Here is a 15,848-nt window from a genome sequence, read left to right on the forward strand (position 1 = left end):
GGTCAGGGAAAGTTCAAATAAAGGAGGAGGCGTACAATCTTTCGCCAGAGCGTGCTGGAGACTGTGCAAGAGTACAGACCAGACATTTCTCCTCAAATTGCTTCTGTCCTGTATAATAAATGTCATCAGTATATGAACCTGACAATATTGGTCCCAGGCAAGCAAAATTACACTAAGGTCATTGGAAACTTTGCACAATCGCTCAAAATCCTTGACCGAAAACCACAACACCACCATCACTGTTTAGTTCTCCAAAAATATAGATTGTTAAATTTTGCTAACGTTCAAAGATTAGCATCAATAGGAATGGCCCAACAAATCCTAAATAACACTGCACCAGCGCCACTTAAGCGCTTTGTCCAGTTTACATCTGCTGGCAATACTAAGCCTTCCATTTGGCAGCTTATATTCACATACTCAGAAACTGTTCTTTTTCCTTTAAAATCATATTTGAATGCAAAGGCCATTTTGTGCAAGAAAAAATATGCATTCCTTAGTCACCAAGGAAACAACAATAGGAAAAAAAACCCCAATAGATTTCAATGTTGACCTTTAGTAAGTGTTCCTAATAAATGTGCTGCATTTTTTCTAGTAATCTCCCCTGCGATTCGTAGTTGTGCTAATTTCCCCTAAAACCTTATAGCTGACATTACACTGCACTCTGTGTTTGATAATGGCATGAATTATTCTAATGAAAGTAGGGAATCCACTTTAAGGTCAAACTGAGCTTCAGGCAGAGATATTTGGTATCGGACGCTATATTTCATGTTAATTAACACATGCATATGAGAAAGGTGGTGTGCCAAATGTTACTTTCTAATGACCTTGCCATTCAAGGTAATCTCTTGTTGGTGCTCTCTTTTAATGAGATTGCCTCATTATAAATTAGGGACTGTGTTAGTCGCCGTAACACATAGAAAACACAATTAATTCCAATGCGCTCTGGTCAGTTTTGCAGCTTCAGCAGTGCTGAGACCTGACAGAATGGAATACATTTTTTAGAAATTACAGTTAGTAGAGATGTCTCTGTTATGATCCGCTGCCCGGATCATAGTCTAAGTTTTTCGAGTCACTTGTGTTGTCTGTTAGGTTTGGACTCCTTTAGTTCCTGTTCATGCACCTCTGAGTTTGTTACCATGGCTACGTATTAGTTTCACCTGCCTCTTGTGTTCGGGACGCGCACCTGTTTGTAATCAGAGACATCATTTAAGCCTACCTTTGCCAGTGAGTCGGTCTGGCTTCTTTGTTTGCGTCACGCTACTGTTACGTACGTTTTGCTTGTCTCCTAGCCCCTGCTAGTGATCTGTAGTCTGTGCTAAGTAGTAGCCTTAGCTTCAGGTGCGATCGGCACCTTGTTCCGTTGGTTTTTTTTCTGTTTTGTACCTCTTTGAGTGTTAATTTACGATTAAATCATGTTCCTACCTGCAAGTCCTGTCCGGAGTCGTCCGTTTGCATCCTGGGAGAACAAACCTCGCAGAGCTTACTGCAGTAACAGTCTCGATCCAGATCATGGGATAATTACTAGGGATGTAACGGTATTGTAAATACCGCAGTATTGTGGTTTCAAAGTTTTATCAATAATGCTGTGACGCGTGATGGTATCAAACGAACACTTGGTTAGTGTATGTTTTTTTCTGGCACTTTTGCTTTGGCTGGTCTAAAAACACACTGCATCTCCCAGAGTCCTCAGCGCAATGCGGGACCGGAATGTGGGGGTATGGCGCATCAAAAAGGGGAGAAAAAGTGGAAGCAGGAAGTGAAGTGTGTTGCACTTCGTAGTATTATTATTTGTTTGTTTATTGTTTACCTGTTTCATTTTAAATGTTTGTAATTTTATTACTTTTGGTTTTTTTTTATATATGCAGCATTCTGGAGGCAGTTTTGTTGTTAATAGTGCTATATAAATAAAGGGGATTGGATTGCACTTTGTAGTAGATAAAATTATTTGTATTTTTTTTCAAAATTCTAAAAAATGTTTTGAGTTATGTTGCTAACTGTCACGACGCGGGCTCGAACCCGCTTTTCATCGGCAGCAAGTTCTGCCAGCACCTCTGTTGGCAGCACGCCAGGACACGCCCCTGCTCACGCTGGCCACATCACGCCCACGTGCCGGCAAAGCTGCAGACAATCACTGATCAGCGCACCTGGGACCAATGAGGGAGGACAGCATAAAGACCAGCGGACCCGATGATCCTTTGCCGAAACGTAGTTTCACTCCCGTAGTAAGCATCCCGTCCGTCTCTGGCTTCCCTCCCACATACTTGCTCTCTCGCTGTGTCTTCCCAGTTCCCGTGTCTGATGTCCCTTGTGTCTTCCCGCAGTGCTTCCCGTGTCTCCCGTGATAGAGCTGTATGCCTCGACTCCCCTTTAGACTTTGGACTGCCTCCCTCGATCCTCGACCCCCCTGTTGGACACGGACCCCTTTGGGCGCCTCACTATATTCCCCGACAATCTGCCTGTCTCACGGACCTTCTTCTGCCTAGACATGATTACATTTACGGATTCCTTCCATTCTGGAGCTGCATGAATTCCAGGTGGGTGTGTCTTAGCAGAATAACAGCTTGAATTTAGGTGCAAGATGCAACAGACGTGGTGTTTATCCACAGTGCGAAGCCGTTTCCAAGATACTAATCCTCACCACCATGGCAAAAAATTAAGTACTATAAATAAATGTCTTCCATTAAAATGAATGAAGATTTAGTTTGCCACACACAGACACACACCAAGCATGATGATACAAGAAAAGGTTGATACTATTGATACCTTGTGTTGTATCAGCATAAAAACAATACTAAATTATTATAATTTGTTTATCTCTTATGTATACTCTGTTTCCACCAAGGGATGTTGTGCACGTAAGTAGAAAGGAAGGAACTGCAGCAACCTCATCAAATGTGTCTACTAGGGTTGTACGGTATAGTATCGTGGTACTAATGAATCAAAAACCGTACTATACTAAGTTTGAAAAGTACCGCCGCGTCCTCACGTCATGACGTTGCTGGTTTTACGAGCAGAGGAGCATGTTTGACAGTGCACACACACAGAGTACTTACAAGCAGACAGTGTGTAGACAGTGTGTAGACAGAAAAGGGAGAACGGACGCATTTGTTGTAACACTGTTGTAACACTGTTGTAACACGTGTAGAATGTGGCTTGGCATTGTCTTGCTGAAATAAGCAGGGGCGTCCATGAAAAAACATTGCTTGGATGGCAACATATGTTGCTCCAAAACCTGTATGTACCTTTCAGCATTAATGGTGCCTTCACAGATGTGTAAGTTACCCATGCCTTGGGCACTAATACACCCCCATACCATCACAGATGCTGGCTTTTGAACTTTTGCGCGTATAACAGTCCTCCAATCTTTTTCTCTTTGGTCCGAGGGACACGACGTCCACAGTTTCCAAAAAACATTTGAAATGTGGACTCGTCAGACCACAGAACACTTTTCCACTTTGCATCAGTCCATCTTAGATGAGCTCGGGTCCAGCGAAGCCGGCGGCGTTTCTGGGTGTTGTTGATAAATGGCTTTGGCTTTGCATAGTAGAGTTCTAACAATTTTTCGGGATTTTTGCAGATCCCAAATACAGATGAGCAGGTACCAGAAGGTAAGAAAAGTTTATTTTTGCATAATATTGCGAAACAAAACGCCAGATAATGTGTCTTACCTTATACACACACCATAATAACACTCGTTTGGTTAATGCGCCGACAATCTTTCAAACGGTGCGGCTTCATAGCTTACCAAAGTCGTAGTAAAACATTTTGATATATTTTTGGAGCGCCGTGTGTAATGTTTTATATGTTCAATGGAACATTTAAAAAGTTGGTGGTGTTTACTTGAGACATATTGCCATCATAGTGCAGCCTACACTTACCTCTTATGTTTGACTGCCATCTACTGGTCACACTTATTACACCACGTACCAAATAAAATAGCTTCGAGGTGGGTAAGCTCAACCAAACGTATTCCTTACGTTAGGTGCACCGGGTTATAAGGCGCACTGTCGAGTTTTGAGGGGAAAAAAATGATTTTAAGTGCGCCTTATAGTCTGGAAAATTCGGTATATACTTACATTACGTATTTAAAACCTTAATTGAGGTGTTTGGATGTTTATTAAGGGCTTTACAGGCAGAATAGGGCGACTACTATTGCCTCCATTCTAAGCAGACCTTTGATCGCATTTATTTACTATTTAGAATGCATAAAATAAGGATAAGTTAACATTCCCCAAAAAATGTAGTTCCCTCTTCAATAATTGCAACTTTACTGCTTGGTGGAAAAGTGATTTATAGACCCCTAAAAAAAAAAAAATCACCTCTATGTGAAATGCTGACTTGTGCTTTCATCACTGAAGGCCTATTTTGGCAAATACTGGAAGTGAGATTTAACTTTGTGAACTTTATAAAATGTTAGCTTGAACTTTTACACCACTGTCTGAATACCACCACTAATAGCTTTGAACCACATCACAGACCCGTACCCTGCACTTTTCCTGAGTCACCTTTTCTATCTGGACTAATTAATTCTCTGTAGAGCTTCATGTCTACAGGGGCCAAACTCCTCTCCCGTTTCTTTCAACAGCAGACCGTTATGGATGTGCACATACACAATAAGGAGTGCACCGGGGCCACGAGGACAGTAAGCCTGACACTTATTTTAAAAGGACTTTTTTTTTTACAGACAATTTATTTGGTCTGAGACACAGTTTGATTGTCCTTTCAAAACAGTAACTCGTTTTCTCAAGAAAAAGCATTATTTTGTATTTCACATCCAAAATGGAGATGATCTGTTTCTGTAACTTTAAAGGCTGAACTACCAAACTACTTGTGTAAATGTAATAAGAACAAACAAGGCCACAGCTGTTAAAGGGGAATTGCATTCACAAACCATTTGTGAACACACATCTTTCTTTTTTTAGTGTGTTCTAAATAGTGAAAAATAGCATTAACAATAGCAGGTAATGGGGAGTCATTTATTCCGCTGATAAATGCTCTAAAAATCGCCAACTACGCTCCATTTACATGCCGCGACCTGCATATTGACCAACCTATAGCGACATTGTAATAAGTTAGGGTACTGTTACTTTAGAATAATAAGACTCAAGTATAAGTAAAAAAGTAGCCATCAAAATAATTACTTGAGTAAGAGTAGACTTAGACTTAGACAAAGACAAACTTTAATGATCCACAAGGAAAATTGTTCCACACCGTAGCTCAGTTACAAAGGATGGAAAGCAAAATGCAGGTATAAAGTAGACAAAAAATGTACCGTAGTAGCAATATAAAATATAACATATGCAATATTTACATATCATATATCAGTATATGGTATATGCTGATATATTATATGTATGTGTGTATATATACAGTATATTAAAGTTAAAGTACCCATGATTGTCACACTCACTAGGTGTGGCGAAATTATTCTCTGCATTTGACCAATCACCCTTGATCACCCCTTGGGAGGTGAGGGGAGCAGTGAGTAGCAGCGGTGGCCGCACCCGGTAATCATTTTTGGTGATTTAACCCCCAATTCCAACCCTTGATGCTGAGTGCCAAGCAGGGAGGTAATTGGTCCCATTTTTATAGTATATTTGTATGTATATGTATGTATGTGTATTAGAGATGCGCGGATAGGCAATTATTTCATCCGCAACCGCATCACAAAAGTCGTCATCCACCCGCCATCCACCCGAACTAACATTTTATCAAAACCACAACCGCCCGCCACCCACCCGTTGTTATATATCTAATATAGACGATGCAAGGCATTAGTGAGGTTAGAAAGCTTTTGCCTGTTAAAGAAAGGAGACTGATCCAATGCAGCAGAGACATTCAATGTGTGCCACGCATTAATATCTCTTGGCCACGCATTAGAGGCTAAGAGATATTAATGCCTGATAATATTATTTATCATTATTATAATATTATTGTAATTTCCATTAAGAAAGTGTTGACTATTGTTATTTTTTTCCCCTGGTCTTTAGTATTCCCTTTTTTAGTTTGTCGCGTACCACGTTTGCTGCTGGCGTTGCCATCTTTTTATTTTTTTCTTCTTCTACTGTTGTGTTGTGTTGTGGTGTGCTATGTCACGCCAAATGTCTTCCCCCTACAAAAACCTCCCCCCCCATTTACTTCCGTGGTCATGTTTCCTCTTACGTCATAGACAGCGATCGATAGCACTTCGGCTTTGACTACCCGTCGCTGGAAGGATACTTCGTCTTTGACAGCTGCTGGAATCTGAAGAAGTCGATCATTGTTTTTTTTTGTACAGGCGCGAAACAGCACAGTCGCGCCCCAGGTAAGGACCCCCGGCAACTTTGTGACTTTATTGGACGCAGCCCCGGAAGTAAATGGGGGGGGGGGAATGTTTTTGTAGGGGGGAAGAAATTTGGCGTGGCAGCTGCAGCAGTGCCTGATGAATAATTGCCTGTTTCAAAGAGTGCTGCTCGTTTTTCGTATGTGGGTAACAACATTTAACTATGTATGTATATTTCCGAATTGGTTCAACCGCCACCCGCCCGAATCTATTTAAAATCTATTTTTTTCGTCATGCATCCACCCGACCCGCGGATTATCCGCGGATTATCCGCCGACTCCGCGGTTGTGTCCGCAAACCGCGCATCTCTAATGTGTATATATATGCATATGTATGGATATGTGCATGTATGTGGATATATATATATGTAGATATATATCTTCTTTTTTATCTTTTTTTCTTACTATTATTGTGTATGCACCTTAGGGGATCTGCTTCAATTTCGTTGTTCTTTGAACCTGTTCACTGTAATAATGACGATAAAACTATTCTATTCTATTCTATTATATATAAGAGTAAGTAAGTATTCTGTGAAAAACTACTCAAGTATTGAGTAACTTGTGAGTAACTTCTGATTTTTTTAGTAGTTTAATTTTAATGGTTTTTGGACTACAATTGTAGTTTGTGTGTGTGTGTGTCGACAGTTTCCAAAAACAATTTGAAATGAGGACTCGTCAGACCACAAAGTTTCGTTGTACTTGTGCTATGACAGTAAAGACCTATCCTATCCTACATAATACTTTTCCACTTTGCATCAGTCCATCTTAGCTGAGTTCGGGCCCAGCGAAGCCGGCGGCGTTTCTGGGTGTTGTTGATGAACTGCTTTGGCTTTGCATGGTAGAGTTTTAACTTGCACTTACAGATATAACGACTAACTGTAGTTACTGACAATGGTTTTCTGAAGTGTTCCTGAGCCCATGTGGTGATATCCTTTACACACTGATGTCGATTTTTGATGCAGTACTTCCTGAGGGATCGAAGGTCACAGGCATTCAATGTTTATTACGCTTACGTGCAGTGATTTCTCCAGATTTTCTGAACCTTTTGATGATATTACAGACCGTAGATGGTGAAATCCCTAAATTCCTTGCAATAGCTCGTTGAGAAATGTTGTTTTTAAACTGTTGGACAATTTGCTCTCACATTTGTTCACAAAGTGGTGACCTTGTTTGTGAATGACTGAGCATTTCATGGAAGCTCCTTTTATACCCAATCATGGCACCCACCTGTTCCCAATTAGCCTGTTCACCAGTGGGATGTTCCAAATAAGTTTGTTGAGCATTCCTCAACTTTCTCAGTCTTTTTTTGCCACTTGTGCTAGCTTTTTTGAAACATGTTGCAGGCATCAAATTCCAAATGAGCTAATATTTGCAAAAAATAAAGTTTTCAAGTTGGAACGTTCAGTATCTTGTCTTTGAGGTCTATTCAATTTGTTGACAAGGATTTGCAATTCATTGTATTCTGTTTTTATTTATGATTTACACAACGTGACAACTTTGCTGCTTTTGGGTTTTGTATTTTCACAGCTACATGGGAAGTTCTAGTTTCCATGCTCTTATCTCTAATGTGACTATTGGCCATACACATTGTGCCTCTCGTACACTGGTGGTCATCTCAGCTTGTTAAGCTGTTAGATGTAAATACTTGGACTTGGAGAAGGCATTCGACCGTGTCCCCCGGGAAGTCCTGTGGGGAGTGCTCAGAGAGTACGGGGTATCGGACTGTCTGATTGTGAAGGTCCGCCCCCTGTATGATCAGTGATCCGTTTCCGGTGAGCGTTGGACTCCGCCAAGGCTGCCATTTGTCACCGATTCTGTTCATAACTATTATGGACATAATTTCTTGGCGCAGTCAGGGCGTTGAGGGGATCCGGTTTGGTGGCTGCAGGATTAGGTCTCTGCTTTTTGCTGATGATGTGGTCCTGCTGGCTTCATCTGGCCAGGATCTTTAGCGCTCACTGGATTGGTTCGCAGTCGAGTGTGAAGCGACTGGGATGAGAATCAGTACCACCAAGTCCGAGTCCATGGTTCTTGAGTGCCATCTCCAAGTTGGGGAGGAGACCCTCCCCCAAGTGGAGGAGTTCAAGTACCTCGGAGTCTTGTTCACGAGTGAGGGAAGAGTGGATCGTGAGATCGACAGGCAGATCGGTGCGGCGTCTGCAGTAGTGCGGACGCTGTATCGATCCATTGTGGTGAAGAAGGAGCTGAGCCGGAAGGCAAAGCTCTCAATTTACCGGTCGATCTACGTTCCCATCCTCACCTATGGTCATGAGCCTTGGGTTGTGACCGAAAGGACTAGATCACGGGTACAAGCGGCCGAAATGAGTTTCCTCCGCCGGGTGGCGGGGCTCTCCCTTAGAGATAAGTTGAGAAGCTCTGCCATCCGGCAGGAGCTCAAAGTAAAGCCGCTGCTCCTTCACATCGAGAGGAGCCAGATGAGGTGGTTCGGGCATCTGGTCAGGATGCCACCCGAACCCCTCTCTAGGGAGGTCCGTCCGACCGGCAGGAGGCCACGGGAAAGACCCAGGATACGTTTAGAAGACTATGTCTTCGGGATCCCCCGGGAGGAGCTGGATGAAGTGGCTGGGGAGAGGGAAGTCTGGGCTTCCCTGCTTAGGCTGCTGCCCCCGCGACCCGACCTCGGATAAGCGGAAGAAAATGGATGGATGGATAGATGTAAATACATTAGAAGAAGATAATGCTACATACTAATAAGCTGGCGCTTATAACTTTAAAGCTACGGACCTAACAGATAAGTACACATTTCCACCGCTTTTTGATGTTGTTGGTAATGTTTTAATGTGTTTAAATGGCACTTGTGGTTGTTAGGCTCATTAGAGACATACAAAATGATTGCTGTTTTAGTCAACTGTTTTAGGAGTTTTGTGTTCAGCAATTCTCTCAAACAGCCAGTCACATAGTTAAAATGTATTCTTTCGGAACATTCTGATGTATAAAAGGAAAGTAGGTCTCTAATTGATCATATACTTTAAAATACTAACCTATTTCAGCTTCCTATAGATCAGCGGTGTCCAAAGTGCGGCACGGGAGCCATTTGCGGCCCGCAGGTCATTTTTTAACGGCCCCACGGCACATTTTAAAAATGCGATTGAAAAAAATGTATAACATAAAAAGTGGTTTAAAGGAGCAAACAGGTGAAATGTAACAAGAAAATGTAGCAATGTTTACTCTAATAACACAAAGCTGCCATGCTTTACAAAATAATAATGAATCAAAATCAATGTCATTATGAATTATTGACCTATTCAAGGCTCCATTTACGTCATATTAAATGTTCCACTTTGAGATATTTTTTGGGGAAAATGTTGCATATTTTGTGTTTGCTATATAAAGAACTGAGCTGGTTTTTTTTTTAAAGAAGGGCTTAAAACGAACAAACAAAAAACATAAACAACAATAAAAGTTATAATTGACGGATAGATCTGAAGTTTATCTCAAGATTATTGTGTTAAAAGTAAACAGTAAAAAAAAATTACAATTTTTTTTAAACACTTTAATGAGTAGGACCCTTTGATTTTAGTGTGCTTTGTTTTTAAGTGTCATTGCTCAAAAATAATAATGAATTAAAATCAATGGTGTTATGACTTATTGACCTTTTTAAGGTTCCAATTGTATATAATCTCAAATATTCCACATAAACATTTTATTGGGTGAAAATATTGCATATTTTGTGTTTTTTCCATAAAAAAAACTGGGTTTTCTTTGACAAAAAGAGCATACAACTTAAATCTTTAAAAACGTTACATTGACAGATAGACCTAATGTTGATCTATAGATTTAAGAATAGTAATAAAAATAATAACACTGAATAATGACACATTTTTAATGTTTTTTGGACCAAAACCCCTTTGGGGTCCTCGGGATTAAGCCTAAGTGGAGGCCTAAATGTATATTTTTGGTTATATTGTTTTTTAAAATAAAAAATATCAATCAATCAATCAATGAAAGTTTAATTATATAGTCCTAAGTCACGAGTGTCTCAAAGGTCTGCACAAGCCACAACGACATCCTCTGCTCAGATCCCACATGACAATGAGAAACCTTGGAGGGGACCGCAGATGTGGAATGGCCCCCACTTGCTTTGATTTTTCAGTGTGTGGCCCTCAGTGGAAAAAGTTTGGACACCCCTGCTATAGATTAACTCGGTGCTTGTTTGATTGCTGAAATGGAATCAAACGTCACAAAAGCTTACGTTGGATTGGCGGAACAGTCATGAACCAAAAGCAGGGTCGCTGACATAATACGTAAAATTTGCAAGCCTTAATCGATTATTATAAATAATCGTGATAGAAATACACTATATTGCCAAAAGTATTTGGCCACCTGCCTTTACTCACATATGAACTTGAAGTGCCATCCCATGGAATAGTCCAAAATGTTTTGGTATCCTAGAGCATTCAAAGTTCCTTTCACTGGACCTAAGGGGCTAAGCCCAACTACTGAAAAAACAACCCCACACCATAATTCCTCCTCTACCAAATTTGAAGTTCTCTGCGTACTGTACGTGGGCTAATTGGAAGGTCACATGAAGTTTGGAGCTCTGGAACAACTGACTGTGCAGAAAGTCTTTGCACTATGCGCTTCAGCATCCGTTGACCCCTCTCTGTCAGTTTACGTGGCCTACCACTTGGTGGCTGACTTGCTGCTGTTCCCAAACTCTTCACTTTTCTTATAATAAAGCTGACTTTGGAATGTTTAGGAGCGAGGACATTTCACGACTGAATTTGTTGCACAGGTAGCATCCGATGACATTTCCACGCTGGAAATCACTGAGAGCGGCCCATTCTTTCACAAATGTTTGTAGAAACAGTCTACATGCCTAAGTGCTTGATTTTATACACCGGGCCAAATGATTAGGGCACCTGATTCTCATCATTTGGATGGGTGGCCAAATACTTTTGGCAATATAGTGTATATGTAACGATTGGAATGAAACTCAATGTAACGGAGTAATTGTAGCCTTTCTTCTTCTCAAAAATACTCTGACAAGTACAATTTATCCGAAAAGTTACTTAAGTAAATGTAACAGAGTAAATGTAGCGTGCTACTACCCACTTCTGGTTGTTGTAAGGGCTAAAAGCATCAACAAACTACATTTCTGGCAGAGTAACACAGTGCGTCACTCACACTAGAATGCAATAGGACAACAACCTGTACTGACTGAGAAACAAGAATAATCATACAAACTACTATGAATTGACAGCTAACTTATGTGTAAAGTATTAGCCGAGAGGCGTCAAACGTACAGCCTGCAGGTCGGATCAGGCCCGCAAACAGGTTTTATCCAAGTTTGCTAAGTATAAAAACGAGCCGAAAATTTTTAATTAAAGAAACCGCTGTTCTAAATGTGTCCACTAGATGTCGCAACAGCAATTATTTGTATCTTTGTTGATTAGGCTACATATGTAAAAAAAATAAACCACACAACGTTAGTGCACCAGTCGGGGAAAATGAGCAAACTACATAAATAACATTCTGCAATTTGATTTTGATATTTTTTTATCTTTATAGATTGAAAATGAACACCAATGAGTTGACTGATGAACATTATCACATAATTTATTCAGAAAGTGTAAATAACGACAAATACAGATAGAATACTATTAATCGCAACATGTAAGTGTAAAAAAAAACCATTTTGATTTATACATTTGTACAAAGAAAACTATCTGAAGTTGTCTTTATTTTTTAAGTTAGCGTGCCGTGATTTTACCAGTCCGGCCCACTTGGGAGTAGATTTTTCTCCATGTGGCCCCCGATCTAAAATGAGTTTGACACACTTGTTTCATGTTAGCCAGACCAGTGTTTTTCAACCACTGTGCCGTGTGCTGTGAGATACAGTCTGTTGTGCCGTGGGAGATTATCTAATTTTCACCTATTTGGGTTAAAATATTTTTTGCAAACCAGTATTTATAGTCTGCAAATGATGTGTTGTTGTTGAGTGTCGGTGCTGTCTAGAGCTTGGCAGAGTAACCATTTAACACTCTTCCATATCAGTAGGTGGCAGCCGGTAGCTAATTGCTTTGTAGATGTCAGAAACAGCGGGAGGCAGTGTGCAGGTAAAAATGTGTCTAACTCTTAAACCAAAAATAAACAAAAGTTGAGTGCCCCTAAGAAAAGGCATTGAAGCTTAGGGAAGGCTATGCAGAACTAAACTAAAACTGAACTGGCTACAAAGCAAACAAAAACAGAATGCTGGACGATAGCAAAGACTTACTGTGGAGCAAAGACGGCGTCCACAATGTACATCTGAGCATGACATGACAATCAACAATGTCCCCACAAAGAAGGATAAAAACAACTGAAATAGTATTGATTGCTAAAACCAAGTAAAAATAAATCGCTCAAAGGAAGACATGAAACTGCTACAGGAAAATACCAAAAAAAGAGAAAAATCCACCAAAATAGGAGCGCAAGACAAGAACTAAAACACTACACACAGGAAAACAGCAATAAACTCAAAATAAGTCACGGTGTGATGTGACAGGTCGTGACAGTACGCCTACTTTGAGACAAGAGCTATAGTGATGAATGGTTGGTTATGGTTTAAAGTCATATCCAACAATTGCGACAACGACTTTTTACTGTCAACTGAGTTTCGTTTTTTATTGATTTCTGCTGGTGGTGTGCCTCCGGATTTTTTCAACGAAAAAAATGTGCCTTGGCTCAAAAAAGGTTGAAAAACACTGAGCTAGACTGTGTACTGTCTGGCCCCCCATTCTGTAGACTTTGTCTGCTTTTTCGAAAAATACTACTGGTAGCTTTCTCACGCTGTAATTGTTTACGTGCTGGTCAGAAGATACGTAATTTAAAATCCCTACTTACTTGTACTTACTGCTTTTTGTTCGAGGCAAATATTTGAAACATTTGTGTTTGTTCGCATGCCAGGTAGCATTGGGGAGCAGACATGGACAGAACACCCCTCTACTCCAATCATTTCCACATTGTTTTTCAGTGTTCTTGACAATGCCTGATGTAATGCACCCAATTTGTTTCCTTGTTTATGATTACGAGTATTATTAGGTAAATTTTGTATTATGGTGGTCCGCTCCCTGTGTAATCAGTGTCAGAACTTGGTCCGCATTGCCGGCAGTAAGTCGGACCCGTTTCCAGTGAGGGTTGGACTCCGCCAAAGCTGCCCTTTGTCACCGATTCTTTTCATAACTTTTATGGACAATTTCTAGGCGCAGTCAGAGCGTTGAGGGTATCTGGTTTGGTGGCTGCAGGATTAGGTCTCTGCTTTTTGCAGATGATCTGGTCCTGATGGCTTCATCTGGCCAAGATCTTCAGCTCTCACTGGATCGGTTCGCAGCCGAGTGTGAAGCGACTTAGATGGGAATCAGCACCTCCAAGTCCGAGTCCATGGTTCTGGCCGGAAAAGGGTGGAGTGCCATCTCCGGGTTGGGGAAGAGATCTTGCCCCAAGTGGAGGAATTCAAGTATCTCGGAGTCTTGTTCACGAGTGAGGGAAGAGTGGATCGTGAGGTCGACAGGCGGATCGGTGCGGCGTCTTCAGTAATGCGGACGCTGTATCGATCCTTTGTGGTGAAGAAGGAGCAGAGCCGGAAGTCAAAGCTCTCAATTTACCGGTCGATCTACTTTCCCATCCTCACCTATGGTCATGAGCTTTGGGTTATGACCGAAAGGACAAGATCACGGGTACAAGGGGCCGAAATGAGCTTCCTCCGCCGGGTGGCGGGGCTCTCCCTTAGAGATAGGGTGAGAAGCTCTGCCATCCGGGAGGAGCTCAAACTAAAGCCGCTGCTCCTCCACATCGAGAGGAGCCAGATAAGGTGGTTCGGGCATCTGGTCAGGATGCCACCCGAACGCCTCCCTAGGGAGGTGTTTAGGGCACGTCCGACCGGTAGGAGGCCACAGGGAAGACCCAGGACAGGTTGGGAAGACTATGTCTCCTGGCTGGCCTGGGAACGCCTCGGGATCCCCCGGGAAGAGCTGGACGAAATGGCTGGGGAGAGGGAAGTCTAGGCTTTCCTGCTTAGGCTGCTGCCCCCGCGACCCAACCTCGGATAAGCGGAAGATGGATGGATGTATTATTAGTTGTCTTGTTCTCATTCCACTGATTTAAAACATGTTATTATGCTTCTGAATTGTTCAATTAATCATGCACTCAACAAATAGGTATTGGGTATTTTATTGTATTCAACAAGCATCGATATGCAAAAAAAAAACTACCTGTAAGTGTCCTGGCTCAAGATAGTCCACAGAAACATTTAACTTAAATGTGCAAGTGAAACATAGAGCACATGGAACATATTGTTATTAAACAAACAAACAAACAAAACAACAAGTTTCATCTAATCTCAATTAAAGTTTAAATTGGCTTTTTTGTTCACTGTAAGTCTCATCAGAAAGCCCAACGTTGGGCTTCTAAGTTGGCAAATTTGCTGATGGGGTCTTTAAAGTCCAATTGTTGGCTTGGCTGACTTTCTAATGTAAGTTTGCAATTGCAAGATTATTTAGCCTCTCTTGGCTTGTTGTGGATCTGAGATAGTTCTTAATAAGTTCTTTACTAAATGCCTTTACTCCATCTGCAACAGTCACAAGTTATGATATGAAAGTCAGTCTAAAACTGTCCCAAATTATAAATATTATGTTTTACATTGTTGGTCTCAGCTATTATGGTGTTTTTTAATTTATAAAATAGAATATATGTTTGCCATTTGTACAGGTACAGGAGAATACTGTTACGGTTTGGTTGCAGCTTACTGCGCGGTTCGTTCTCCCGGGATGCAAACGGACGACTCCGGACAGGACTTGTAGGTAGGAACATGATTCAATCTTGAACAAATCAAAGAGGTACAAAAACAGAAAACAAACAGACGGAACAAGGTGCCGATCGCACTTGAAGCTAAACACTTAGCAGGGGCTAGGAGACAAGCAAAACTTACGTAACAGTAGCGTGAAGCAAACAAAGAAGCCAGACCGACTGACTGACTGGCAAAGGCAGGCTTAAATAATGTCTCTTGATTAGCAACAGGTGAGCGTCCCGAACACAAGAGGCAGGTGAAAACAATATGTAGCCATGGTAACAACTCAGAGGTGCACAAACAGGAACTAAAGGATTCCAAAACTAACAGAAAACACAAAACATGATCCGGATCACGGATCATGACAAGTACAGGTACATTGAATTATTGTGCGTTTCTCCCAGAGTCCACTTCTACAAAAACAAGAGTTAGAAAATAGAATGGGATTGTAAGAAAAAATAAGACGGGGGTTCCACGCACACAATAAGAGTACAATGTTAGAAAAAAACATTGTACTTGCCCGGATCATGTTTTGTCTGTTAGTTTTGACTATCTCAATTATGTTTTCTGCACCCCTGGGTTTGTGTTTCAGTTACCATGGGTGCTTATTGGTTTTAGCTGCCTCTGATTGGTGTATCCGGGATGCTCGCCTGCTGCCGGGCACTAATCAGAGTGCTATTTATTCACGTTGTCTGGCTTCCTAGTTTGCTCCAAGCAACGGTTAACGACAGTTAGTTTT

The 15,848-nt window shown here is 41.3% G+C and overlaps 1 long non-coding RNA gene across 2 annotated transcripts in view; it reads left to right on the plus strand.

Moving 5' to 3' along the window:
• The window catches only part of LOC133634927 (uncharacterized), a 152,367-nt gene that overhangs the window by 75,581 nt on the left and 60,938 nt on the right, over positions 1 to 15,848 (plus strand). Inside the window, exons 2-3 of one of the 2 annotated variants that reach the window (XR_009821992.1) lie at positions 2,034 to 2,222; positions 2,322 to 2,534. This is a non-coding gene — a long non-coding RNA (uncharacterized LOC133634927). Of the gene's footprint in view, positions 1 to 2,033; positions 2,223 to 2,321; positions 2,724 to 15,848 lie in introns of those variants that run through there. The other variant, XR_009821991.1, reaches the window with a different exon arrangement.

The sequence above is a fragment of the Entelurus aequoreus genome, linkage group LG19, assembly GCF_033978785.1.
Source record: "Entelurus aequoreus isolate RoL-2023_Sb linkage group LG19, RoL_Eaeq_v1.1, whole genome shotgun sequence".
Classification (NCBI taxonomy): domain Eukaryota; kingdom Metazoa; phylum Chordata; class Actinopteri; order Syngnathiformes; family Syngnathidae; genus Entelurus; species Entelurus aequoreus.